The sequence below is a fragment of the Amblyomma maculatum genome, chromosome 10 (assembly GCF_055883805.1).
Source record: "Amblyomma maculatum isolate TAMU_Amacu chromosome 10, ASM5588380v1, whole genome shotgun sequence".
NCBI lineage: Eukaryota > Metazoa > Arthropoda > Arachnida > Ixodida > Ixodidae > Amblyomma > Amblyomma maculatum.
The window spans coordinates 50,140,487-50,168,340 of record NC_139353.1 but is presented as its reverse complement, the minus strand read 5'-3'; the positions used below and the strand labels follow the sequence as shown (position 1 = coordinate 50,168,340).

Genomic DNA, 27,854 nt, shown 5'->3' with positions numbered 1-27,854 from the left:
GAGGGCAGGCGAAAAATTTTCTTGCCTTCAGGAGATTTGCAACATTGAGAACACATTAAGAGTCACACAGTGTGTTCCGAAGCAAACCGCGTGGTCTCTAAACCTTTGACAAAGACTGCACATAAAATCGCTCCAACGCTCTAGGTTGAGTGGTTAGCCACAGTTACGGCTCAAGAGACAGCATTTACTGATGTAGTGCTGGCTCTACCGGAAGGGCAAAAAAAAATAAACCCAAATGTTTTTGTGTTGCGATATGCTGGCGCAAATAATTTCAGAGATATTTACATGTATGTGTGCAGTTAGAGCCTACTCTAAACATTTTCACCATTCATAAAGCGATCATCATTTTCCGGATCTAGATTGTAACAAAGGAAGCGCCGATGTGACACCTAATGACACCGCCATTGTACCTCGTTTCGAGCGGCGCGCGGACTACTTGAAAGTGTTGTTTCTCGGCCCGTTGCGTACCAGTCAGCGCAGATTGAGCGCAGTCCCTTTACCCTACTTCTTCCGCCACTGCTCCCCTCGCCCTTCATCCGAATCGATTATCGCCCTCCTGTTTCGCATTATTCCCTATTGAAAAAGAAATAGTTCTGATTTGCAATGACCTACACACGTTTTCTCATACTATCATTCAAATAGCATAGAAATGGCATACCATGTCATCATTATCGCGTACTATTTTTCATAGTTTATGATACTATATGGCATCATGCGATAACGTGAAAATGTGTGTGAGGTTATTGCACCGCAGAACGTTTTTCTTTTTTCCATAAGGTAGTAATTGATGTGCTGTCGCCATAACCTCCCGCTTTTATGGCAGCCATTTTTTTTATACTTGGGTGAACCAGTCAAGTTATCAGAGAACATCAATAAGGTTTGTTATCTCTCTACTTATCTCTAGTACGGTTATCACCTACTGGATTCTTCTCCTGGCGCCATCTTCCGGATGCGCATTCCTCCGCTCTCACCGCACCAGCAAAAGTGAACGAAACAACGCGAAATTCGCAACCTTTTTGTTTAAGAAAACGTTTCCTAACATACCGCATCAGGATAATTATACGACGCTAACGCGAGGACGGAGTCATGTGAAGCTTCACAGGCGTATATTTGCTCGTTTACTGACAATATTTCCATGTAAAAGGTTTCGTTGCACCACAAGAACAAACGTCTGGTTATGGCATGTGCAGAGCGAGAACAAAACATATATAATAACAACAAAATATGGATGGACTCAATGTAGGCACCCAAAGACAGCAAAACAAATGCAAGCTTTATGGCGAAGATTGATGTTGGCGAAAATATGGAGGAGACCATCGAACAGCCTCTCTCGAAGTAAATAGTGGTTGCACGGCTTTTCTGAAAACGTTTAAAGGAAACATTAAGCGAGGCGCAATGCACTGCTGCAGGGCCATATGGTAGGTCAAAACTTCAATAGGGTGCTCCGATCCCTGCGCGCCTGTTTTTATGGCAAAACTGAACATTGAGGACCTGTCTTCAGCCTCGCCGGGGTGGTGCAGTGGTAAGATGCCCGACTACTCTGCCGGAGCACCCGGGTTCGAACCCGACCTCGGTGGCTGCGTTTCAATGGAGGCGAAACGAAGAGGCGTCCGTGTGCTGTGCGATGTCAGCGCACGTTAAAGATCCCCAGGTGGTCGAAATTACTCCGTAGCCCTCCACTACGGCTCCTCTTTCTCTCTTTCCACTTTCACTCCCACCTTCCTCCCTTCCCTTAAGGCACGGTTGAGGTGTCCACAGAAAACAAGTGAGACAGTTGCCGCGCCTTTTTCCTTCCTATAAATCAAATCAATCAATCAGTGAGGTATTGTCTTCTGGACAAATTACAGACTACTTGCTGTCGTATCCCTTATGCCCTCTTTACACGGCCGGCTTAACCTCGGTTACGCTTAACCGAGGTTACCGAACTTAACCACGGTTAACCGCCAATCGCGGTTAGCTGTGCTTACACAGCTCGCCGCCATTCTCGGTTACGGCCGCCATTGCCCATAAAGTACAACCGAAGCGACGCGGTGATCTGCGGAACGAAGCAGCATTTACAAACATTTTATTTATAATGTAGTCTTCGGAGTGCCGTCCGGCAAGGCGTCAACAACGCGGTGAAGCCCCGCACGATGGCAGCACCTCATCGACCATCGTAAACACCGCCGCGTTGGCCCCTCTCCCGCAGACCGTACGCAAACGACACGGCGGTTCGCTAGCGCCGACGTCAGAAACAAAGCGTGCTAAATTTATTGGCATCTGGAATACTGAGCCGAATATCAGAGTTGAACCACTCCTGATCACTGACCAGCGGAAAATTGCTGGCAAGACCGATAACCGCGATACTATCAAGTTTCTGTTCACGACAGCTGCCGCCGGGACATTGCGGCTCACCGTTCTGCTTATACTAGCTCTGCGATTAATGTATCGCCTAAGTTTATCATATCGTTATTTTACGGCGGCAGAATAGGATTCACAATAAAGATGTTTCATGAGTACACCATTTCGACAGCGTTGATCAGTTAAAAAGCGCCGATCGCCGCGGCTTCGAAGAGAAATAATTTAGGCCTATCGACGACTAGGGGGTTACGCACCCCGCCGTAGTTCGCCGCGCTCGCTTGCTTCACCGCCGCGGTAAGTGTAACGTACCTCCGCCAGCTCGCAGCATCCCGCGCTGCAAGCATTGCGAACTTGTGCACTTTCATTATAAAGCTAAGACCGCGCATTTTTTGACGTTCCGCGCTCAGCAACAAGCCGCACAAACGATACTGCAAGCACAGGACGGGGTTTCAGTACGCAGACGCTTGGCTGTAGGCCGTAACCGAAGACGCCGGGCGGCACAGTAGACACCGGATATTCAATACGGGCAAACGAGTACACTGCTGAAGCAGACACGCTCGTACACTTCACGCACTCGAGTGCCGACGAGCAGCCTCCGTCAACAGACGCCGCCATAACCTCGGTTAACGACGCAAACCGAGGTCGCCAAACTCGGTTTGCGATAACCATGGTTAGGGGTGTAACTGTGGTTTGGTCTGCCGTGTAAACGGGCTAACCACGGTTTCGCGTAACCGCAGTTACGCTAACTGTGGTTAACTCTGCCCGTGTAAAGAGGGTATTAGTATCGGGGGTGATAACCGGTTCCATCTATCCTAAAAACGAACCGTATACTGCCCTCGGTGGCTGATCGAGCAAAATGTTTTGTGGCGTGTTAACGTTTGGCAAATACTGTGTAGTGGTGTCAGTGCTGCCACGTAGGGTTCAATGAGAGCATGACAGGCACCTTTTGTGGTTGAGGGCTGCCGGGTGCTATCGATCCCCCGGTGTCTCGGCCGAGGAACGGAAGGTTGCTGCCTGGAGCAGGAAACGGGAACTGCGATGAGTGGCGACGGCCAACGACCAAGACTGGTCGAGCGCCTGTCTGGTTCCTCCTACTCTCACGACGAACTCCGCTCCGTCGGCAACGATAGCCGGGGTGCGTTCATAGTGCGGGATCCTGTGGGGAATAAAACAAAAACAACAGTGGATTACGCTCCTGTTAATCTGCCGTGGAGTAAAGTTACGCTTCGGCGGCGCCCATGCGCACAACCTTTATGATGGCTCTCTAACAATGATGACCTTCACAGAATGTCACATGCTGAGGCCCGGCCCAGCCCGGCGAGCCAAAGTGTGCTGTTTTGAAGAACAATTAGGACTGCCCAGGGAACGCCCGTGTTCATGCTAAGACATCATCGTTAATTGTAAAATAATGGCTGAAGACAGCATATTTCATCGAGTTGCTCGCGAACATCTGCTGCAAAAGTCACCGATTATTTGTGCGCCAATACATCCCTGAAAAATGTTTATCATAACCGGGTACAGCGACTGACTAAGCGAGAGTCGAGGACATGTGAAAGAATATGAAAATCGAAGATTTAGGTATCACTGTTTTCCGTTCCCCTTTTGTGGTTTCTGTGAGATCTCTAATAAAGTAAAATCCTCCGCTACCTCGAAAGGGTGTAGTCTATGAGAAACCGTACAGTTTCTCCATGTTGAAGGTATTTTGGCGACGGCCACGATATAATGTTATGTTATTACACAGTGGCGATGGGTACAGTTTAAATCCTTTAAAGCAGATGTAAAAACATGCCTGGTATGTTCACGAAATCTGATCGTATTTTTTCCATCATTCACGCTTTTACTTATTCAAGAAGGCGTGACGCAATGGCTGAGGAATAGTTTAAAGGAGTTACACAACTTAAGAAATCAATTTCAACGAGGTAATACGATATAAATTTGCACTGACATCAAATATCCCACAGGCGACACGCACAAACTCACTCACTCACTCACTCACTCACTCACTCACTCACTCACTCACTCACTCACTCACTCACTCACTCACTCACTCACTCACTCACTCACTCACTCACTCACTCACTCACTCACTCACTCGTGAACAAGGTTAAAGATCACATTTAATCGTCCAATAAACTCTCTCGAGAGAAAGGAAGCGTGAATTTTTTAAAGCGCCGTTACTAGTCACTTTTACTAATCCACGGGATGCCAGGACATTACGGCATTTCTGGAAATGTAAGCGAACATGAGTCAGTCAGCAAGTGGCTTTATTTGCATGGAATTGCTGAGAATTTACGCAACTACTGAGAAGTTTCCTTCGAGAGCAGGGATGCTTCACCATGGAATGAAAAATAACGCACCTGTGCGATCAAAGTGATTGGATTTAAAGCCTTCTCAATGGAAAATTCAGCATGACAGCCATCAGCGCCAGATTTCTAGACTTACGCATGGCTACCTCCGTCTAGTCCCAGTACCAAATACTTGGAGGGCGATATAGACGCTTTTGGTACATTAAGGTGAAAGGCTTACTAGGCTATGCTATGTCCGCAAAACCTATCGGCAAAATCTGGCATCCAAATGCGTCGCCGGATGTGACGTCATCCCCCTGTGGTGTCATGTCAAGTCAGTGGTTATCAATAGCAATTTATAATCAAAATATAATGATAAAAGTGATAACTATTAATAGGGATAAGAAGTAACGATAAAGGTAATCAGTGAGATCATTTGTAATAATTAGTTATTGGTAAGATAATGCCTAAGAGGTAGTTAGAGTTAATATAATTAGCGATGCAAAAAATTAGTGATGGGTATATTAGCGATAGATAGTTATATGTAGTTAGTGACAGGTTGTTAGCAAAAACTTCATGGCAGTGCTAACTCTTTTGCATTCTCCCAGTGCACTTTTTGCAGTGATTTCTCAGATTTAGTTCCATCACAAAGACTTCGATACTATCCTATGCATTATATTAAGGAACTAAACAGGCAGCCAACCTTCTCTTAAGTGTTCGCTGGCATGGCTTGTGCTAAACTTTTAGAGAAACGAGTGAGCGAGAAATATTTCAATACCTTTTCGGAAACTTATGTTCGAGTAACGTTGGCATCTCCGGAGATTTACAATCGTGGTCACACTTAATTTATGCTTGAAAAATGCATTTTCATCTTTCAGTGTTGCCGCACTGTCGGGATTGAGTGGTTTACTCAGCGCATCACTGTGCCGACAGCTGCGCCGGAGGACCTGAATTTGATCCCAGCCGCAGGGGCCGCGTTGCGATGGAATCGAAAAGCGAGGCTCCCGGGCACTGTGCGGTGTCAGCGCATGTTGAAGGACCCCAGAGGGTGGAAATTATCCGCAGTTCTTCACTTTTCCATTTTTCGTAGTCTGAGTCACTTTGGCACGTTAAACAAAAAAAAACTAAAATAAAAATCCACACATAAATGTCATAGATATCCGTCAAAAAATTTAATACCTCTTGGTCCTTGGGGAGCTATGGTAGCAAATAGTTCGCTATATGCATAAAAAAAGATTTAAATCGCCTCTTCCATCACTTTAACTCCTCAGAAAGGAAGACCACTGATGTCTTCGGCCAAGGCATAAATGTTCATTGGTTGCGAAGGTTATTTTTTATTCTTTTTTTTTGTTCAAAGGCGAAAATTGAATCAGAATCGCGCAAACACTCTTGCTCTCTCGCCTATTTGCCGAAGCACCGATTTAAAACTATGTTCCCAGCGCTCTTTTCTTTGGCCTCTCATCCCCTCTATTTTCCCGTTTTGCCATCTTCTCATCGCTTAGGTCAGCACCTTGAGGCAATATTTCCTCGGGATGCTTTAATTCTTTAACTGCTCTTGCCTACAAAGATTACTGCGGCAGTTCGTTCCCCATCTGTACATCTTCGCCGGCTGCCATACTCGCTTCTTTCATTCGCCGTTCACTTTTACCTTTCGGTTTCTTTCGGTTTACAGGTTTTGGTAAGCACTTTCAGTTTACAGGTTTTTAGAGGATGGCAGCCCCGGTGCAGCACAGCAAAGCGATCACATTTATATGACCCGCGCATACTCTGACTCTAAGTCAACCTGAGAATGAGGTAGGATGACGTCACAGTGCTGTCTTCATCTGCCAAATAGCATCGCAGATTAATGCAACGGAGCTGAGTCTGACTTAAGTAGAGCTAAGCAAAGAAGCGTTTGCTGCGGTGCTCTAATTTGAACGCGACAAAGTGCAGTAATGACAGTTCACGAATACACTATTTACTTAGGAAACGCCCAAGTGCGAACCTTGCGATTTTCAGGCGTTCGTTTGCGGATGAGAAGCCCAAGATAGGGAAAAACAGCGCGAGCGGGATAGCCGATCTCCGAACCAGAGGTAAGGGCGATGGCTTTTCAGAAGCGTCAGCTTTTCTGGTGGAGAAGTGCCATGGAAAGTACGGCTCTCTACCTACCTATAAACGAATTCGAGGACAATTTGGCGACTAAAGTGATGAAAGGCGAAAGTCTGAATTCTGCATTCTGCTACGCGACTGTTGAGCATGTAGCGATGAATGTTGCGACGAGTAAAGCGAGCGACTGCTCTTTCATATCTGCGAGTGCATTTTGCCAAAAAGAATTCACTGAATAAATGCACTCGCAGAACAGAGCACTGTAAAATTCTGCTTGGCAGCGACGAGATCGCACTCTTTGTATCTTCGCAGTTGTTCTACGTTTACTGCTTTGTGGTTCATTTTACCGGGTGAGCGGCATTATTTAGCAATGAATCAATTAAGGAAACATTTATCACTGATTTGTATTCATTATTTAATTAGTTATTGATTAGCCACTGGTAATTAATTATACATAAGTAAATAATTAACAAGCTTTAGTATTTTGTAATTACTTCACATGTGGCCAATTAACCATTAAGTGGTGATTGGTGATTACTAATCATTACTTAACTATAGTTAGTTAATTATTCAGTCATTAATTAGCAATTGATCACTGACTGGCACATGGCCAGATAAGGCACACATTCGCGCATACTGTGGTGGTGATCTGTGATTGGTCGAGACCTCCGTGACGTCATCCCCTCTCGACCAATCAGAGCCGCCGCAAAAGCGTGACACTTTTGCTGACGACAACGATGAGGCAATAAAGGTTTTCGCCTTAACACATGCTTTTGGGGAGCAACGTGCCGTAGTCACAACTATTGCAATAGGCAAGCACTAGACTGCTATACATCCGCCAATGTCGGAGGAATTTCTTTAACGAAAATGAAACCGTTCCAAGTGTGCGCGGCTAAGATGATCCAATAAAAGTGCAGATATACAATATTTGTGTCTAAATATTGTGTCAGAGACGAAATGAACGAAAAAGAAAGCAGGCTCGCCTAAAACTCCTGTAGTACGCCATTCGTATTTTCTTTTGAACTGTCTGATCTTGAAGACTAAATTTAGGCTGTGGAACTCTGCCTTACTTCTGTCAAGAGAACCTACTGCCCCTACGGCCAATTTAGCAACAAAGATATAGGGTGCGTTGACACATTACTCATTTTTTTTAGGGAAGTGGCGGGAAGGGGGGGGGGGGGGCATGATTTTCGTAGGCTAGGTTATGCCGACATTTATTTCGAAAGTGCGATCGTGGAGTCTCTTTTTCTGTATAGGCGACCCGAGTTTAAATCTAGCGGAAAGGGGAGAAACGCAGTACACCAATCTAATACTTCGTCTTTTTTTTTTTTTTTTTTTTTGCTATGGTAAAAAACAAGCTCTAAATTGATTCCCGCTAAGAACCAAAGATCGAAAGTAGTAGTCCTCAGTTTGCTTTCAAGTAAGGCTGGAGAAGCGATTCGAGCGAATGTATTATAGCGAATTAAGAGACAGCAGTTTACTCACGAGAAAAGTTAAACTTTTTTTATCTAAACGATGCTGAATTCGAAACGGCACAAAGGAATTAAATAAACAGTGTATTTGAACACGGACATCGGCACTAGTGTTGTAACCACAGCGCATTGTTTCACAGATGAAGTAACGAAACCAAATCAGCTTGCAGTATTCATTCGCAGGCCTCATCCCACGTCGGCCGTAAATCCAAGACAGCAATAGAGACGCAGGGCTGTGGAGAGGAAGAATCGCAAAAAAAAAAAGCTAAGCAGACTAGCGCACCAAAGAGAGAGAGAGAAAACAAAAAGCGTGAAAAGCTCGCATTCGGTGAAGACACAGCGCAGAGCGAATAGACTCCCCGCTCCCGCTAGAGTGGACGCGCGGTTCGTTTACTCTCGCTCCCGGCGCGCGTCACACAAGAAATGAAGTGATGCCGCAATCTGAGGTGCCATGTATGCGCAATGCCGGCGGCGAACGCGTATACGGTGTGGTGCGCCCGTGAGCAGCTTTTACTGCCAGAGGCTCCTTCCGAAATCAATGAGAGCCGTATACGATGAAGACGCTTGCATACGTCTATCCTACCGTCTCCGTCTTACCAGGCCGCAGGCGATTCCATTTTGCGTGCGACGGCCACTCGATATCTGCGCAGAATACCGTCTTTCATACTATACAGGCAATGTCGATATAACACCACCCAGTATATCGCAATCTCCGATGCATCAGATTTCCAGCCTGCGCAATGCGGGGTTTTGCATGCCGAATAGGTTTCCCTACGAGGCAAGCGCGTGAGAGAAACGCATTAGGGAACAGAGGAAAACGAGAAGAAGCGATGTTCTCAGTACGAGGCGACTGTTCTCAAACACCCCGCGGGATGCAAGGCGCGACGTTGAAGCGAGATTCGTCGCACAAGTAAAACATTATTGAAAAAACTAGCCCCTATCGAACTCCACAAGTAAAATGCCACGCGCATCGTCCGCTATTGCCAGCGGACCGCTTTGGAGTGAGGACCAATCGACCGAGTCTCCGTGCGAGGCAGCGAAGAAGCAGGAGAAGGACAAACAGGACGTAAGGACAAGACAGAATGCTTGAGCAAGAGGCGTCGAGCTAGGTTTCCCGCCAGGCCGAGGAACTCAGCCCACAAATGCACCTCGTCTCCTGTAGTTGCAGGCGGTGCAATTCGATACTGTGAGGCTACGCGCAGGCAGTGGGGAAACTTTGCTCCCGTCCATCGCAGCCTCTTCGTCTCCGGCGCTTGTTTTTTCCCCTTTCCCCCTTTTGTCCACTTGCGTAAGTCACTACAGCAGTCAGGCAACTTCATCAACCTTTCCTCACTACTATAACAAGACTTTTATCCCGGTTATTTTGAGCCTTTCTTTGCATTTTTTTCTTTTTGGCACTTCAGTTTCGTCTAGGTCTTGCTATATCATCTATCTTGGCTCTGAAACAACCTTTCGGGCCCCTTGGGTCGCCCAAACGCAGTAAAAAAGCAAATAAAAACAAAACAAAAACCATTGCTGCATGGCAACGCCCCCTGGTTGTTTGGTAGATTACCTGCACGGTTTTTCTATTCATATTTTTTTGTTGTGAGACACTTATTTACTCGAAACATCAGAATGTTGAGAATGAATTGTACAATGATCGCAAAAAATATTTGTTTTTTTTATGGGTTTTATCGTCCCAAATCGACTCAGTGACTATGAGAGACGTCGTAGTGGACGGCTCCGGAAACTTCGACTACCTGGAGTTCTCTAACGTGCACTTCATTGAAAACCAGGCGCGGTAGCCGGACTCGATTCTGCATCCTTGAGTAGAGCAGTCTAGCGCCGTAACCACATCTCCACCAAGGCGAGGCGGCGCATAAAAGTGATCTCCTATATATTGAGCAGCTGTGAACACATTCGTCAAGCCTCGGAGGGCATAATGGGAAGACTCGAGAGAAGGGTTATCAAGCTCTGTTCTTTTATAGAGCTGTGCCTCTGTAACTACGCCTGAGTGTGTTCACTTTCTATCACTACGCCTGAGTGATAGAAAGGTGCCACAGCATTCACGATGACAGACGGCTACAATGGAAGGGGGGCAAGAAAGGGAGAAAATCGACCGTTTTTGAAAAAAAAAAAACAGTGTTTAGGAACGGCGTTCTTCGTTCGTGAAAGCAATCTCACAGAAATGATAGAAACGCACGCACGATAGGGGCTATAGCGTACTTAAACCCTGTGTGTATTGAAACACATATGCGCTCGATTCTGCAATTGGGATCTAATATCAGAGGCCGAATGGTGGACAAGCAAGAATCGGCAACCACCTGTTTCGTCGAGTGAGGGTGAACGCTGCTCTTACTACGCCCTTCACCGGGCCTATATGTAATGTCCCACGCAATATAAACCAAATGCCCAATATTTGTACCATATTCGAAATGCCCGAACCAACATACGACTGATGCATTTCCAGCACAATCGATATTGGGCAGATGGCTTGCGCTGCCTGGGGTGGGACGTTTGTTATGGGCGTGCCTAGCGAGGCGGAAGGTAGGTCAGCGATGGAACCGCGGACTTCAACACGAAGAAAAGAAAATGAAATAAAAAGTATATTACTTCTTGTTGCATGTCGAAATAACGCAAGTTATTTGAATTTCCTGACCACATTGACATACAAGGTAGCCATTACGTTAGAGCCCACAGGGGTGAAATAGCGGTCTGAGCGTCAACCGCGCGTGCGCGATGCTCAGGGCTCAATCTTTGGTGAAGCCGCTACACTATTTCCGCTGCCCTAACGCCCTTATTGACTCGGGAGAAATGCTTGGAAAATAGGCTCCACCTTGAGTAAAGCTAACGTCTTGTACCGTGACAGTTTTCTTTTATTTATTGCTGAATCAGTTATTGTGTCATAGAAAAACGTCATCACAATCACAATGAAATTGCGGCTATCCTAGCAAAGCTCGTCTACATTCCTCCCGCCCAACCACCATGGACGATGGATAAACCTTTGGTGCAACTTCGTGTTCCCGGAATACTAAAAAAATCAATAGTGTCAATTAGTGGACTCAAACAACTAACTCTGGCGCACATCTGGTCAGAATATCCTAATTATATTCACGTATACACCGATGGATCTGTGTCAGTACAGACATCCGCTGCAGCTGTGGTGTTACCAGCTCAGAAAACGACTCTACATTTTCTTTTGGGATATACTTCTACATTAACTGCTGCTGAACGTGTAGCCATTCGGGAATCTATTCGCTGCATATGTGGGGAACCACCTCAAAAATTGTGTATATTCACGGACTCAAAGACTACATTGTAAATTTTGGAAAACTTCTAACGCCACACTGCCTACCAGTCCCTGACACTAAACATTATGGAGCTCCTCACATCTGCCCAGCTGCAAGGCCACAGGATAATGTTTCAATGGATTCCTGCCCACTCCGGGCTTCATGGAAATGAACAGGCCGATGTTGAAGCGGAAAGCGCACTCATTAATGACCTCCAAACAGCTGTGCCTTTTTCAAGAGCGGATACGATGTGCCTTCTTACGAGTTGTATGTATAATATTACAGCAGCTTACTGGGCCCAGCCAGACGCACGACACATTCGTCTAAAAAGGCTCGATCTAACATTGAAACTTTATGTTCTGCGTGATATTCCGCGTCATCAGGTATGCTTGCTACATAGACTTCGTTTAAATGTGGCTTTCACGCGCAAGTACTTACATTTAATTGGACAGGTGGACTCGCCGGAATGTTGAACTTGTGGCATCACAGAAACTGTGGACTATGTATTGTTGGTGTGCCCAGCGTATGCGTGTGAAAGAAGTGTGCTAGCCGCTTCCTTAAAGCGTTTAGACTAGAAGCCTCTGTCGGAGGAACTGCTGCTGGGCGCTTGGCAGGACAAGGGGAAGGGTGTCCAGGCAGTGCGTGCTCTTTGCCGTTTTTTGTGCGCCAGCGGACTTGATTCGCGCTTGTAAAGCAAGCCACTGTGGCTGTAGATATGTATTTCATATGCCTTCTCCCACATCGTCACCCATCATGATCTTCTTTCTTCTCTCCTTCCCCTTCCCCAGTGCAGAATAGCAGGCCAGATTTGAATTATTCAGGCCAACCCCTTTGCCTTTTCCTTTCAATAAATCCATCTATCTATTCTCACTCGCCCTCACGTCTGTCACCCTATTTAAACCTATTACCGGTGAAGCACTTCAGTAATAAAAACAAAAGATCACAATGACCTATCCGAACATTCCCCGCTATTTGTGCCTCCATCCTGACTTTACCGTGGATATAAAGGCGAACCAGTATCACTGCAATGAATTCCGTCGACCCAGCGCAGTGCAAGGGCCTTTATTTGCTCCTTTTATCTCCCTTCTCCATCCGTCTACTGCTTTCGCTCTCGCCTGTATATTTGGCACGCTCTCGACCGGTCAATAACTCTTACTCCTCCCCTATCAGTATTGCGAAATGCGACACAGGCAACCAAAGAAAACCGAGAGGAAATGGGGAACGAGAAACCGAGGCGGGAGGAAACTGTGACATGCGAAGAGAATCACAGGAAAGAGAGGGCCATCTAATCGAGTCCAGAAAGTCACCAACTCGGCGAGGGAATTAGAACGCCGTTGGTCCCTCTGGCGACGGCGGAAAGCGACAACATTCATCATGTGGTCGCATTCTCTGTTTCGCGTGTCCGACCTGAATCAACTGCACTCGGCACCACCAGGTTTTCTCCCACCATGCTGCTCAGCCTCCCAGGCCTCCGTCGTTCTCGGCATAGCCGTTGTCTTCCTCTTCCCTCCCCGATGTGGGAAAGGAAGAAGAAAAAAGGATGCTTCTCGAGATTGGAGTACTCCCAATGCCTCTGTACTACCGGACGATTGCTTAACCAGTCAGGTTCCTTGGGGCTGTTAGTCGACTTTGCGCACTGGTTGTCTTCTGCTTTCAAGCGCCCGTAATGTTTTCTCTCCTTCCTCAGTTGGGGTACCGTTTAAATACTCGGAGGATTGTTTAATTCCGTCCGCTCCCTATTCAAATTCTTCCCCTCACTGCACGCATCTTGGTTGAAGTCGAAAAGGGTTAGGTCTGATTAGGTGACATATACCGATGTTCGTGTTATTCTCTATCAGAGTGACGTTCCAAAGATTCCGGATACGACTCCAACGTTGACATTTTGTGTTAACTGTGCATATACTGCCATAGAAATATAAAGGGAATGGTCGAACCTTCCAACGCCATTTCTCAAAGGGGCGACAAGCCCACTGTAGACGAATTCGTTTGGCTTTTTATCTGGCTTCCTTTTATCAGCACGAGCATCGATGCCTATACATGCAATAGTACCAAAAACAATAAAAAAGACTCCGCTACCAGTTAAAGTAGCATCTCCGTCGTTACGATGCGCTGATATACTGATATCACCAAATTTAATTATTTTCTAGTGATCATTTAAGCCGTGACGCTCATTATTAAAACCCTCACACGTTATAGTACTCATAAGGCTATCTGTATGTTCGAACAGCTCGCGTCTAGCTTGTGATTGGGTACCTTATCGTAGGCTGTCGTCGCTGACAGCTAGTAAGATAGATGGCGACCAGTTATTAAGTGTTTTCATGTGTTAAGGCTTTGTAATTTCTAATCCTAGCTTCTGGAGTGCAGAGTAGTCACTCACTCACTCACTCACTCACTCACTCACTCACTCACTCACTCACTCACTCACTCACTCACTCACTCACTCACTCACTCACTCACTCACTCACTCACTCACTCACTCACTCACTCACTCACTCACTCACTCACTCACTCACTCACTCACTGTTACTGCGACCAATAATGTAAGCTGTCTGCCCTCGCCGTTAGCCCAAAAATGCCACGCGTCGCAGAGTCATCCAAGTGTCTTAACTGCTTCCGACCACGGCGTCCCTAACTAAAGGGCCCGCAATTACCATCACAGGAAACGAGGGGTGGTTATAAATGACCCTCTCGAGACGACCGCTGCAGCCGGAGCCCTGCGGCTGTTCCATTAGGTGAGCTCGGAGACACATGATGCGGTCGGAGAGTATCAGGAGCAAAGGAAAAAGGGACTGCAGGAACGAGTCATTATCTCATGTTTCCCGATTTCCTTAATCACGGTATAAGGAAGCAACTGTCACGCGAGAAAGCCAAATACTCACGCCTTTCGAGTCGAACCAAACAGGCACCTCCATTCATTCGGTTAGCTGTTCACCGCGTGGATACGTAGGATCTCGCGAGATCTAGATTCTGTTTAGCAAAGACTGCAGCATCGCAGTACTCGGTCAAAGCTTTAACCTTAGTCAATCATGAGGACAAACCCGCAAACCTGCTCATAGAGCAGAACTCTTCGCGCCGGGCCATCGTCTTAGCTGTCCGATACCATTTTGTTGGACAGCGAACGGGAGCAAGGGCACGTAATCCCTTTTAAGTGCAAGCTTTTTAACTTTAGTTTCTGACTATCTATAGCCGACGTCAACTACTATATAACTCCTGCGTGGTAGCGCTATTTTGAGTGACATAAAGTTATACCTTACGGCATTTGCTTGCGAAGTTGCGTGAAGGCACGTCAAGTTTGCTTTAGCAGCGTTGCGTCCGACTTGTAGTTAACATGAGGTGACGCTCGCAGTTCATAAGCGCCGGTAAGCAAAACATTCGCTGCTACCGGAGCTGCCAAGTGCCGCTGACGGTCGTCTACAGCTAATTCAAGTGGACGTATCACTTTGGAAGTTACCCTGACTCTGCAGAGTAGCTTTGGCTGCAGTGATCGTTTATGCACTTGTAATGGCACCGTGTGAAAAATGCTAAGCACTCTCCTTTATGGGTCTTAAAGGAATTCATGGCTGTAGGGAAAGCAATTGTAAATGCTTGCGGTGAAGGTATTATACTGTTAAGATATGGTTTTGTTGGAGTGGTTGTATTGTAATTTTATCATCTAAGGCTCTTCCTGGTCGATCTAAAATGCTGACACACGTGTATGTATAGGATGCCAATAAGGAATATCGAGAAATGGAAGGAAGAGGAAATAAAATATTCAGATTTTTTATTCTTTCTTTTTCTAAAGGGAGTATAACAGAGAGGCGCGTCTTTCTGTCGGCGCAATATTTTTTAGAATAATTTTATTCATGATGAAAAATCATAATAATAATGGTGAACAAATTTCGTGTCATTTTTAAACCTAAACAGGCTGATAGCCTTCCACACGCCAGTACTGCCAGTGAATACAATAGTCAGTGTAAAGAAGCCTGTTTACACACAATGGGTTCCTCCGGGTGTTCCTAAATGTGGGTCTCTACACGGGCGTTATTAAGCCGCATCCGTATTGGAAGTTGCTTCACAACAACCTTTCGAATAATTCGTTTCGCACGTTTGGCGCGTAATTTGCATCACGTGCATGTTAGGAAGGAGGAAACCGCTGCAAGAGTGTTTAGATTAATTTATTTGCTTCTAAGAAAACATCCAAAGATGCGAACTTGAAATTTAAGTTTCTTAAATATGATTCAGAGACTTTTGCGGTGGGAATTTTCGAAAATTATATTCTATTAGCGAAAAACCACAGACGTTGGGCATCGGTGGAAATTCAGTTAGTTACAAAAGTGCCATTAACACAACCTATTTCCAAAACGAAAGAATAACTTCAGGCCCGAGTTAGGCTTGGATAACAAATTTTTAAGTTTTACTTTCGTGTGGCCAATGCTGCAGCCAGCCGCCCAGTAACGCAATTTCGAAAGTAACCCAGTATTCTTTCTGCGATTTAGAGAATTCCGCGTGGCACCCAAGAAATGCTCTTATATAAGCTAATTATTGATACAAAGTTCCTCAGTGCTAAACGCACTGGCAAGCTTCTAGTAGTCATCGTTCTTCTCGGCAAAATTCCCCGCCAACAGGAGCAAAGTCGGCGAAGAAAGCGGTTCCTGCAAAAGCCACGCCTTGAAGACGTGTTTCTCCTTTATAACACGCTCGTATAAAGGATATATAAAGATACAAAACTCTGCATGGCGCATACTAAGCCTTACACTACATTGTGTTTCGAACCCTTTCATGTCAGTGTGAAGCTGTGCGAGCCGGAAGGTAGCAAAGGTAACTGGCGCCCCCTTTTACCGAAATAGCCCAACTCAAGTGCTCGGAAACTTTAAAGCAGAGCCTCTACTCACAGATACTAGAACATGCAGGCGGAGTCGGTAACGAAACAGCATCCTAACGGAAGAACACGCTTCCGTCGGAGGAACTGGATAGTCACATCCGAACAGGAAAAGTTCTCGCGACAGCTTTTCTGTTGGAGGCCAGTACAAAAGAGTACCACGATATCGCTGAAACGCTGCGTTGAGGAAACCGCGGAAACAACATTTACGAACGTCGAGCTTGCATTTGCCGAGCGTTGAAGAAGCGATAATGCTGAAGGATGAAAATTAGCTGCCTAAGCGTTATCGTGCATGGTTAAAGAAACCAGCCGAGCTTTTGAAAAAGAAAATGCACGTACACATAATAAGCCAGAGGGCGTTTTGACGGCAGTGAAACCTTCGCGAGTTCAATGCCAAGTTTCTTGCAATATCTGAAAAAATTAGCTGTGGTTTAGCACGTGGTTAAACCTGGAGTTACGGGTTATGCTGCGCTTAGGTTCGGCTTGAAAGTAAAGAAATGGCTTTTGCACATAATAGTTTACTTTGTGGTTTCAGCTTTATTTATGCCATAGGTGAATCACTTCATGTATGAGCACCCCTTGCCTCTCGTCATTGACCCTTCTAATTCGGATGCAAAAGACTACTAGTAGTATGACATCGCCGTCGAACTCCAGGGCACACCGCCATCACGACGTTCGAACGAACCTTCTGTCCTAACAACTCGCAGTTGTCGTTCGCCTCTACCAACCACAATATCAATATTTACATCAACGTCCAGGAGGTCCTGTCTGCAAGTCACCAGATCACGAGGCAGATATTCACCACTTACTGTGGGTTTGCCTGGCATTGAAGCCGACGAGAATTCGGCATCTGACGGCAGTGGGCCTTTCGCCGAAAAACTCATCTTCATACATTGCATGGACTCAATGACCTTATCATCGCTCTCTCTGGAACTTAATTAGATCAGCTAACCTTTTTTCTTTCATTTTATACCGCCGTTATATTTACACATTCGATTATGCCCTGAAGCAAAAAACAACGTTATTAAAAAGAAAACTACCGAGTTATCTGTCTTATTCTTCTTTTACTTCTTCTTCTTCGCTCTTCGGACAGGCACGGCAAAATGGCGAGACTGTGGCCAATGTAGCTCTCGTTAACGCGAGTGCTTCTTTATTTTCTGCCAGGAGCGACGATGTTTATACATAGCGGTTACACGCTATTCAAATCTGAAATACGGTGCATACGTCTAAGACGGAACCGGTTCTGTAGCAAGCTCTGACCTCAATCAATCAATTAATCAATCAATCAATCAATCAGCCTTTTATTTTCTCTATATTAGAGAAGGAGTCAGGACTAAAAGCTCGGATGCTTGACAGAGGTCCTGCCTCCTTTTTTACATTGGCATTAGCATTCCATAAAGCGTGTCACAAAACGTTCCGCACAATCTCGCTGGAAGAGCGGATGTTAGCAGGCCGCAATGCACGCAAGATGCCGGAATCGGGGCGGTATAGTTGTTTGCACCGTCTGTCAACGAGTATGACTGAATATGTTGACATGGAGACGCGTAGTTTTCATTGAGCCTCACATTAAACCTTGCGGGTATTTATTTTATTCTTTTTTTTTTTTTTTGCAAGAAAGAGTGCAGTCGAATGGCGGCGGCTCTTTCAAGGCTGAATGAAACCGAACTGAGTAACGTCAGAGGCACAAGATTAAGAAAGCAGCCAACGGAAGAGGAGGACAAGGGGGACGAAAGAAGGGCCTCGAGAGCGAACCAACACGTAGGAAATGGAGATGCAATCATCAGAGCCAGGCTACATGGCCGAAACTTCGAGAAGGCGCGGCTTTTCTTGAAATTAGGCTGAGTGCTCCGAAATGGCCAGATGAGATTTACGGCTAGAATTTCGACTGCGCATTTGCAGAGGAGATGAAGAAAAGAGGCAGAAAGGAGATCTCCGCGAGCGTGACAGATTTTCCAAAGCAGCTGACGCTAAGTGCACTAAGCGTAATCATTTTTTTTTTACTCTCTCCCTCTCTCTGGAGTCCTGAGGTGCGACGGCACGTGTCGGGGTCACAGGAGAAGAGACATCTCCAGGGTGTAGCCAAAGTGCTTTTACAGGTTGCCAACGGTGCAGCACTCATTGACAACAGCGAGGAGGAATGCACGGCATTGGAAGATGAGGATCGGGAGCAGGGATCTGAGCGCTCTGGGAGTTTTACCGAGCAGCGATTCAGAGTTCACTCCTTGACATGCGCTTCCGTCTCCCCTTTCAACTTCTGGAGCAAATTAGCAAACTTCCTCTTTGCTCCTTCATCTTTCGGGAACGTGCTCAGACGGACGCACACGTGCACGAGTAGAATTATTTGTGCTCGTCGAGTGTCAGATAACAAATTAGGCCTAGTTAAAGCCCAAACGAGCATTCCCGCTTGCGTGGAGGAAATATGGACAGGCAACCATGAGCGAGTGTACACGCCCCGCTGTTAATCCTGAGAACTAGAGAAATTAAATAAGCGTCCAGATACAACATTGAGCAAGTTGCGAGGAAGTCGCGTTGACAAAACTAGCTCACTATGTTTTGAGCAAAACCGCAATGATCTTCTTCCATCATTGTTTTGTCATAGGTGCCAGTGTTGAATGCGCCGCTCGATACCCACATCGCATCACAGATAAAGGAGATGTACCATTGACTGTTTTCCTAAGGCGGGCCGGTTTGTAACTCCTATACTAATCTGCAAATATCGATTGCACAAATCCATAGAAGGCTCAGTCAATCACGCCAGTTCTGTATAGTCCGTCTTGTTCGAGGTCTGAGCTTTGTAACGTGCTATTTCGACGAGTGCACATCTCGTAGATCTTCAGACTGCTATTACGGCTCATTAGCCATGGTAGCCCACAAAATTACTAAATTTTTGTTTGTCTGTTTGTTTGTTTGTTTGTTGTTGTTTTTTCGGCGCTCTTTGAACACATGCAAGCTGCCGTTCGCCAAGATCACCTGAGCAGTCCGCCTCAGAATTTCGAGAATTTCCCACCCGCATCATTAAAGAGGACGGGGCATGCAGTTCCAGCGGCTGCCGTCGTGGTTTTGCTTTTTCACGGAAAATCACCGCGCGCACGAGGCCGCCCATCTCACTGAAGCAAATGTCTTCATGCAACAACCATTACATATCTGCCTCTAGCAAAGCGCAGGCTTCGCGTGCTCACAATTCCCGCAAAAAACTTTGGTCTATTTCTCTACCCAAGCATCCACCTTCTGGACACAGTTGCACAGCTCCGTCTTCCGTTTCGTCTATCGCGATCTGAAACAATTTGGTTTGGCTTTTTGTAGTTTTGTTGCTTTCATGAGACTATGTATCACTGCCGACAGCCTTTCTGCCAGAACACAGACAGAGAAAAGAACACATAGTATTTGCTTTGTGGACGCCCTGTGGTAAGCCCCGAAGGACAAAGGCTGAACTCTACTCTAGACTACCTCCAACTTCGTTTGCTGGCGGAAGGCGAAATCCTATAGGACGGCTGCCACATCGATCTTCCGTCCTGATTTCTTGCCACTCATTGCTCTGATTGGTAACCGCATCATGTTTGCGTTGTATTAATTATCGCGCACGTCTTTGCTATATGTGCCTACTTTTTACACACTTCTCTTTCTTTTTTGCCTGCCCCTCCCTTCCGTTTGCCACCCAACCAGGGTATTCAACCAAACAACACCTCTGGCTAGTCTTCCTGCTTTCGCTCCTCCCTTGTACTGAGTCTCAGCTTGTCACCCAACATGCTCCCTACCACTAAAAAGAAAGTAGGGAACTCCAACAAACTTATACTTGTTCACCTCAGGCTTAGTTTTTCTCGATGAACCAAAGCAGAAAATTTAAGCCCGGCGACGTCGTGTACTACTTCAATTCGCGTATAAATGGCTGCCTGGAAATGGGGTACGAATGAAGCCTTTTACGCGTACAATATACGTCATACTTAAAGGGAACACAAGATGTGGTTAAAACCTTTCAGCATGGAGCTTTCAACACAGGAGAGCGGGTTCGGGCTTTCCTATCGAACTCTCTGCGCCTTTTCTTCTATTTCGCGGCAAATGTACTTTTCGCCGCGTAAATTACAGGTTTAACCATTTGCAGTGTTCCGTCTAAATGTGGCGTATACTGTGCACAGCTGTGCGAAAGGAAGTAGCAGGGTGGTATCCATGAATCAAAATTGCTTTTACGCCGGCATCGAAATTGATAAGACATGGTTGGTACTCTTGCACGAGAGAAGACAACTACTTACAAAAATTCGAGGGTCTCTTAGATGTCTCTTAAGAGGAGAATGGCGAAAGCCTACCCTTTCTCTGCGATAATTTGCCTCAGCTTTTTCCTGCTATCGGCGTTCGTTACAGCGCTACATATAATTATAACTGTTTTACAGGAGAGCAAAAGTACAGTATCTGTCACACTTTCTCCGGCAAGCGTGATTTCGGAGGGCACTTCATCGCTTCTATCACGTGGCGTTCCTCGGCGCGCTTTTAAATGCGGGAATGCAGATGGCAGGAAAGCTAGAAAATAAAACATATCGCAGAATCTCGCGGAACATGTCAAATCTCGCGCACAACTCTCGCACATGGGATAGTAGAAAGGTTTTCGCCTTAATAAACAATTCAGACTCCTGCCCCTCGGTCATGCCACCGCAACAACCATTCTTGTGCGCGATTATGGCGAATCTTCTCAAACATCGCAGTTCAAAGGGTAACAGCTGTCAATAGACACTGCTTTCCTGGAATCGCGTTCGGGCGCTTCTTCTTCCTTTCCTTCCTTTACTTTGCGAACAAGTGTTTCTCGGGGTTTTCTTTCGCAACGAACGACTGGCAAGTGAAGTTACTTGATTGGTGGAACTTTCAAAAGGTGACTCGCACGTCTGCGAAGTGAACGCCTACAAGAACATCGTTTCATGCCTGCAAGCCACTACTGCTGCAGGAAGGAATTCGGGGGCTAGAGTCAGAAACAAATGAAAGAATGAGGACAGAAAAATGGAAAAGGAAACATACGAAGAAATTAGTAAACAGAGGAACCCTTAAACCACATGCTGTGCAGCAACGGCGAAAAACATCGCTGATCAAATCCTGGCACGTTTCAATGCAGTAGATGTTTCACGACAGTGCGGCTGAGGTTTGCGTGATAAGTCTGTATTTTTTTTTATTGTGTATTTTAGCGCGAACAGGGAACCGGTTGACGTTAGGTAGAAGACAGGGCGGAGATATGAGGGAGATTGTTGGCAGTGATGGAACTTAAATCGCGATCCTGCGTTCTCCAAAGTCGTCCCAAAACCATCAGTGTCGCCGTTCGGACGTACGAAGTTCATTTCCTCTGAAGATATGGATCCCTTGCACGGGACTCCCGAAAAAGCGAGCACGGTGTGTAAGCTCGTGCCATCGTTTGCACAAAAAGTGTCTGTGGGAAATGTATAGAAACTCGCTTTTCGGCCGTTGCATGTCTAATTTTCTTTTCCCAACCCGCAAATCTTAACTGTACCAGAATGGAAACGGATTTGGAGGTACAGAAGAAGATTAGTGCGTTTTCAGTGCATGTTAAAGAATCCAAGTGGCCTCATGATTCCCAAGCCTAGCACTGTCAACGGTGCCACTTTCCCATTTATCTGTTTGGAACGTTAAATTTTGAAACTTAAAATTTAAAAAGGAATGCCAAAAATTCATAGGTAATTGAAAGGCTAACGAATAAGAGGATGTTGTTTTACACTAAGTATTGTACTAAAACCTGTCAGGCCAGTCTGCCAGAAAAAGGTGCTTAGCACTAAGCTCGCCTTGCATTCGTGGTCGGCGGAACATAGAAGCCCCAAAAAAGTCAGTGACCCCACTGACGTTGCCCTTAGTAAGTGCGCCGCGCCAGTAGATCCGACACTTGCAGAGAACATCCATTGTTAATATAAACAGCGCAAACAGGAAGCTTCATTTTATCTTGTCTTGTGTCTTCCGGTTTGTTTGTTACCCATCCCAATCTTATTATGTCACATTAACTATTATGTGACGCAAGTCTGCGACAGAATCGTAGCCGACAGTATGAGCCGTTAAAGGCTTCCGCCCTAATAATATAAGGACAAGTGCTAACGCTAAGAGTTCGTGCCCGTGGACCCACCTAGAGGAGTGCCTGGGAGGGTACGGTGAGCTGGGCGTGGTCTCTGCGACGATCCCAGTGGGGGTCCCGGTGTCTGCTCGATGTCTTGGCTTTGCAGACCGGGGAAGGGGGTGGACGGGGGTCAGGTCAAATCTTCATCGCCAGGGACACGTTCCTGTGGATATAGATAAAAACGAAAGATGATTTACTGAAGTGATAAATATATAATAATCATCTCACTTCAAAGCCAACAGACACATCAGCAAAGCGAAACAAAAAATTACATGAATGGTGTCGTAATAGAATTGTTTCCGTGGCGCTGAATTCATTTTTGTTTCCAGAATCCCAACACTTTCTATACGCACCAACAACAACGACGACGACGACAAGAACAACAACAACAACAAGGCCGGTGTTCTTTGACCTAGAGAGCTTACAGTTTTGGAGACTGAAGTACGCGCCGTACTTTTGCTGTAAAGATAAAGTAAAAGCTTTACTGCCTGCATGTATAACGACGTCTAAATTAGGTGTTTCCTGAATATACGTTCCTCGGTATTAGATTTTCTCGTCCTATTTGAAGTTATACCATACTTCTTTTGTCTTAACTCCTCCTATTTTTAGGCGCATTTCAACCTGAGGCAACTATGACTGTACTTTCTTTTATTAATCTAAATGCTTCCAGTAAAGTCCTTTCTTCGGCGATCTTTTCAAATTCTCTTATGAGCGCGCGGTATCCTGTGCGTACAAATTACAGATCGCCAACAGACATAAAAAAAGAAGCTCCGTTATGTTCACCGCTGCCGAACCAAGCGTAAAGCAAGCTGAAAGCAATTTATCCACAGCCTGGGAAGCATGAATAGAAAACGGGAGTCTTCGGCGTCAACTCGGGGATAACCTTGGGCAAAACGCCATAATGCAGCCCGGCGGGTAGATGGGCTTTGTTCGGGACCATCCCACGCGGTCGACTGCGTTCCCAGCGTATTCATGGGATGACGTTATTCGTTTGCCCTTGGAAACAAACCTCCTTACCCCCCGCTCTTCCCTCGCGCCCCCCATAATGAAAAGAACCCCTACGAAGCATGCCCCGGCAAGCGACACTGAAAGACCCAAGTCGTGGGCTTCGCTTCAATGGTGAAAGATTCAATAAAGGATAGGCATCTTTCGTTATGACATCGTTAAAATTAAAACACTAAATTATTAAGAGAGTTAAGAGAGATTATTATTATAAAAACCCGCTGAATCTAGTAAACGAACGCAAGCTTTGTTATGCGTGGTTCAGCTTGGTTTCCCTCAGGAGGCAAGCCGAAGTTAAGGAACTTATACACCCTCTCAAGGCAGCTGTCACGTGTGGCGGCGAGAGCATTGATTTAAACCGTCGCGGAGAAGCTTATGGCGCAGCTGAATATCACGCGAATGGAAGGATGACGCCACTCGCGTTCGGCCGGCGGCGAGCCGAAGGAGCGAGCGTGCGGAGTTGCTGTGGCAAGGCACAGATGAAACTGGCGCATGCGCCGTGCCTATCTTACGCGAAAATGGTAGCAGTAGAGCTAGGCTCTATAAGCATGTCAACTAATTTATTCTCCGGCACTTGACCCACTAGGTAAGGACTTAAGGAGGACAGGGTGGAATAATTGGTTTAATAAAAAACAGTTTAAAGTCAGTGCAAGTACAAGTTTCGATAAAAAATCAGTGTCGGCTAGTCGTAGCACAATCACAATACGGATACCACCACTTTTCCCCTTTTGTTAGCTTGCGCAACTTGTTCTTTTTTTTTCTCAACTACTGTAGGCTAGCGCAAATTACACTAATGGCACCAGTGAAACTATGAAGTGTCAGTGCTAACGCTAGGACAGGTTGCAAAATAAAGAAATGAGAAAATAAATCAAGTAGATTCATGTTTAGACTAAACCGTCAATAAGAGTTGAGTTTAGTTTATAGGGTGCAACTTCCCAATATCATCTGAGGCTATGAGAGACGCCTGTCATAGTAAGAATAACATTGTGTTTTTCTTACGTGATCACAAACTATAACCACTGAAAAACAGCAGCAGTCGGTGGAATACAGTACGCCCCCCATACGCACCCTAACTATTCACAATATCAAGGAGTACAAAAGCATTTCATGACTTTTCCTGCTATGCCGATTAAACACAGGAACATTGGTTTCTTTCCGTCCGCATCACGTTAACGAAATGTGTAAATCATACACGCAAGCTTGCTGCTGGCAGAAAGTATTTTCGGTTGGTCAGCGATGTCCACTGTCGGCTAAACTCAAGATCTGCGCTGCGCCGCTGCGGGATTCGCCGCTATAATAGAGAGTTTTAGTACTACGTACGTGAGCATACGCAAGATCCTTGCGTACGCAGGTGGCCTGCGTGCAGCAGACGATCCCATTCATTCACAATCGCCAGCACTATGATAGGAAAAGAAACACTATGACAGGAACAGTGCGATGTTGCAGACGATGCGATAGAGCGAAAGTGAGCTAGCAACAAATCAAAAACCGTTACGGTGTTGGATTGACTTGACCTGATTTGAAATCGTACGCACTTGAAAGAAGTAAAAAGGAAGGTTTTTGATTATGCACATAGATGGCGTTGCATTACTTTTCGAAGTCTCGCGTGCGCGTGGGCTTCCGCACAACTAAAACTCTCTCTGCGGCACATAAGCAACGCAAGCCTTTGCGTTCCGCAGGGAACGCAAGTTAGGCATACGTAACGCACACTACGCAGTCCTAAAACTCTGTAATATATCGGCGAAACGAAAACGCATCTCAGTCGCCATGGGGCCTCGCTTGACATGCTGTGCGTACATATTAGGGTATGTTTGTTTTCTTGATTTCACTGGCTACTGCCAGAGCCCTCGATACAGCAATATTAGCTGGGTGACATTGGTGCTGCATACAGCACTGTAGCATTCCGTTGGACCGAAGCAAAAACAGGCTTGGCCGGCAGATAGGCAGTCGAATATCCCTCCTATCGCCTGATTAACAGCGCGCAGTGCTGGAGTGTATTAATTCCTCTCATGTATGCTCCGTGTAAAAGGTGTACAAAATTCTCGTTTTCAGTGGAGCTATACTGCTCTTAAAACGCACTGATTTACCGATGGCCCGATACTGCATGGCGTCAATCTATCTCCAGTGTACTCTTAAGTAAGGTTAAACATGGTACTTTAAGCATGTTAGTTAAGCCCTACGCTCAGACTAAAGTGAGTAAAGCATGGCGACCAGAGCAAGTGGTTCACCACGCGCAATCATATTCCGCAGTTCCACAGTATGTATCTCCTGCGTTGTTCAAACAAGATGACTGGATAGCTTTCGGAGGTGTTCTTTAATCAACTAGGGTATGCAATGCAGCTGCACTAGAGTACCGCCCATTTTGCGATCAGCAAAAAAAATATATAATTACTGAGAAGGAATTTACCACCGAACAAGATGCTTGCGTATACTGTTATGAATGCGTCCTGGTGTTTTCAACTTGATTTACCCGCCCTCTATCCTTCCATCTTTCTCCTTAATGAAAGCCTCAATTTATATTTTCTCAGTTGTGTTTTCAGCATGTTTAGGATCTTATTCACCAGTCAGCGCGCTTTTGCAAAATTCAAACCATCATATTAGCTGTAATTACTTAATAACGGTCGTACTCAGAAAAAACAGCGGAAGATGCAACATGAACTCAACGAAAGTGGCAAATATCCAGGGGCGTTTAGACACACTTGGGCGAAGACGGCGCAGTGATATATTCATGCAATCCACCTCGTTAATCATAAAATATGAGTTCATCACGCAACCGCACACATGGAGTAGATTATTGAGGCACCTCACTCAATTCGAACAGCGGCAGTATACGAGAGATTTAGACTGCCACATATCTGAACGGATCATTGTCAGAAAGCCAGGAAAAAAAAAAGTACTTGGCGATTGGTGTCGTGGTGACGCAATGTCCTTGCCGACTTCGCTCTTCACACGTTTCACTCAGTGGCATCGAAAGTATCTCTCTCTCTCTCTTCTTTTATTATCTACGAGGAGGCCATTCTGGCCCCTTGTCTCCCGCTTGCAGAAGCGAAGCCAGACGAGCATCCGGCCATTTCCGCATCAAGTGTCAACTTCGCGACGGGGGAGTAATCAGACACGGAAATGGCTGGGTGGGAAGCCCCATCTTGACGACTCTGCCACGCAAGTGTCAAGCACACGCTTAAAAGAAAAAGGCACGACCCCTCGGCGTCGAGTTCGGTCGGCGCTTTAGAGACCAGGGGCCGTGCTCTCTCTGAGCTTCCATGTTTCTATTTGGGATCCATTTGGCCCTCTGGGATTGGTCATTCTTGTTGGCTGGCGAAGCCGTGACTTTCAAGTGGCCGCGGAAAGTGACTGGGCCATCGGTTTATTGGTGACAGCACCTCAGCATTGGCTCCATGACGCAGCCAGCAGTTAGCCGGTGAATGCGGCGAACAGTTTCGCCTACCACCGATTGGCGGATCCGTCATCTTGTGATTTCTGTTGCTGGCTTCTCGCTGTTTTGTCTGTCGTTGCCGTCACGCTGACGTCTCGCTGAATGAAATGAAAGATGGTAGCTCATTGATTATGGTCCCAGGACATATAACCTACAAGGCCGCCGTGGCGGCCACTGCACGACCTGCTTGCTGTGCGGCCGTTCGATAAACACCTCTTCCGTACAGTTGCAGATCTTAAGAGAGATAAGCCCCACGCGTGGTAAGTACTTGGTGCTTTCAGGCTGTAGCCACGAATTGATAAACGCCGGTAAAATTGGGACGCTTGTTTGTGCACGCCAGATGGCAAACATGAAGCGATATGAAGATCTCTGACGTGAGGTTAGGCTATACAGAAGCGAGAGAGGGGGACCTGGGCCAATAATAATGGCGCCCACTATATTCATACCCACCGCCTGACGCACCAGCACGCCAAGAAACTAGTTTTAAGCGCGCAGCATGATTGCGTTCCTACGCTCCTGTCACCGATGGCAGCGCAGGAGAGTATGAACACGATCATGTAGTGCACGCCGTTATGATTGGTCTAGATCATTAGTACCTTTCTTACTGCTACAAAAAGTTTGAAAGTTCAGCATATGCTCGTTATAACATAATCGCGCAACAAAAGAACGAATAGTTGCATCCCCGTGCTTTTATAAGCTTTCAAGGCGACAGCCAAAAACTGCATACTTCCGAACTGCCATGGCAGAAAAACAGTCAACCGTGCAAGAGGGCATGTAACGGTGAGTGAAAAAAACAGAGAAGAAAAGCAAAGTAAGGATTGGAAGCAGTAGAAAAGAAAAAATTGCGGCAACCAAAAAAAGAACGCCCTCCTCCCCCCTTCCCTAATGAAAGGGGGAGAAAAAACCTAAGTAGAGCTAAGAGTTGATGCAATAGCAGTGCTATATGCACTGTTGCTGAGTAGTGGTCTTAAGGAGCTGCTAATTAGTACAGAATAATTCGTGATGGTACCTCG

General features: G+C 46.0%; 1 protein-coding gene across 2 annotated transcripts in view; it reads right to left on the bottom strand.

The window, feature by feature from the left end:
• Positions 1–27,854, bottom strand: part of LOC146176350 (neuroglobin-like) — a 240,764-nt gene that overhangs the window by 7,118 nt on the left and 205,792 nt on the right. For both annotated transcript variants that reach the window (XM_084582699.1, XM_084582698.1), the window contains exons 2-3: positions 22,416–22,569; positions 3,284–3,496 (exon numbers count right to left, since the gene is read on the bottom strand). The gene's annotated coding sequence lies outside the window, so the exon portion shown is untranslated. The remainder of the gene's footprint in view (positions 1–3,283; positions 3,497–22,415; positions 22,570–27,854) is intronic.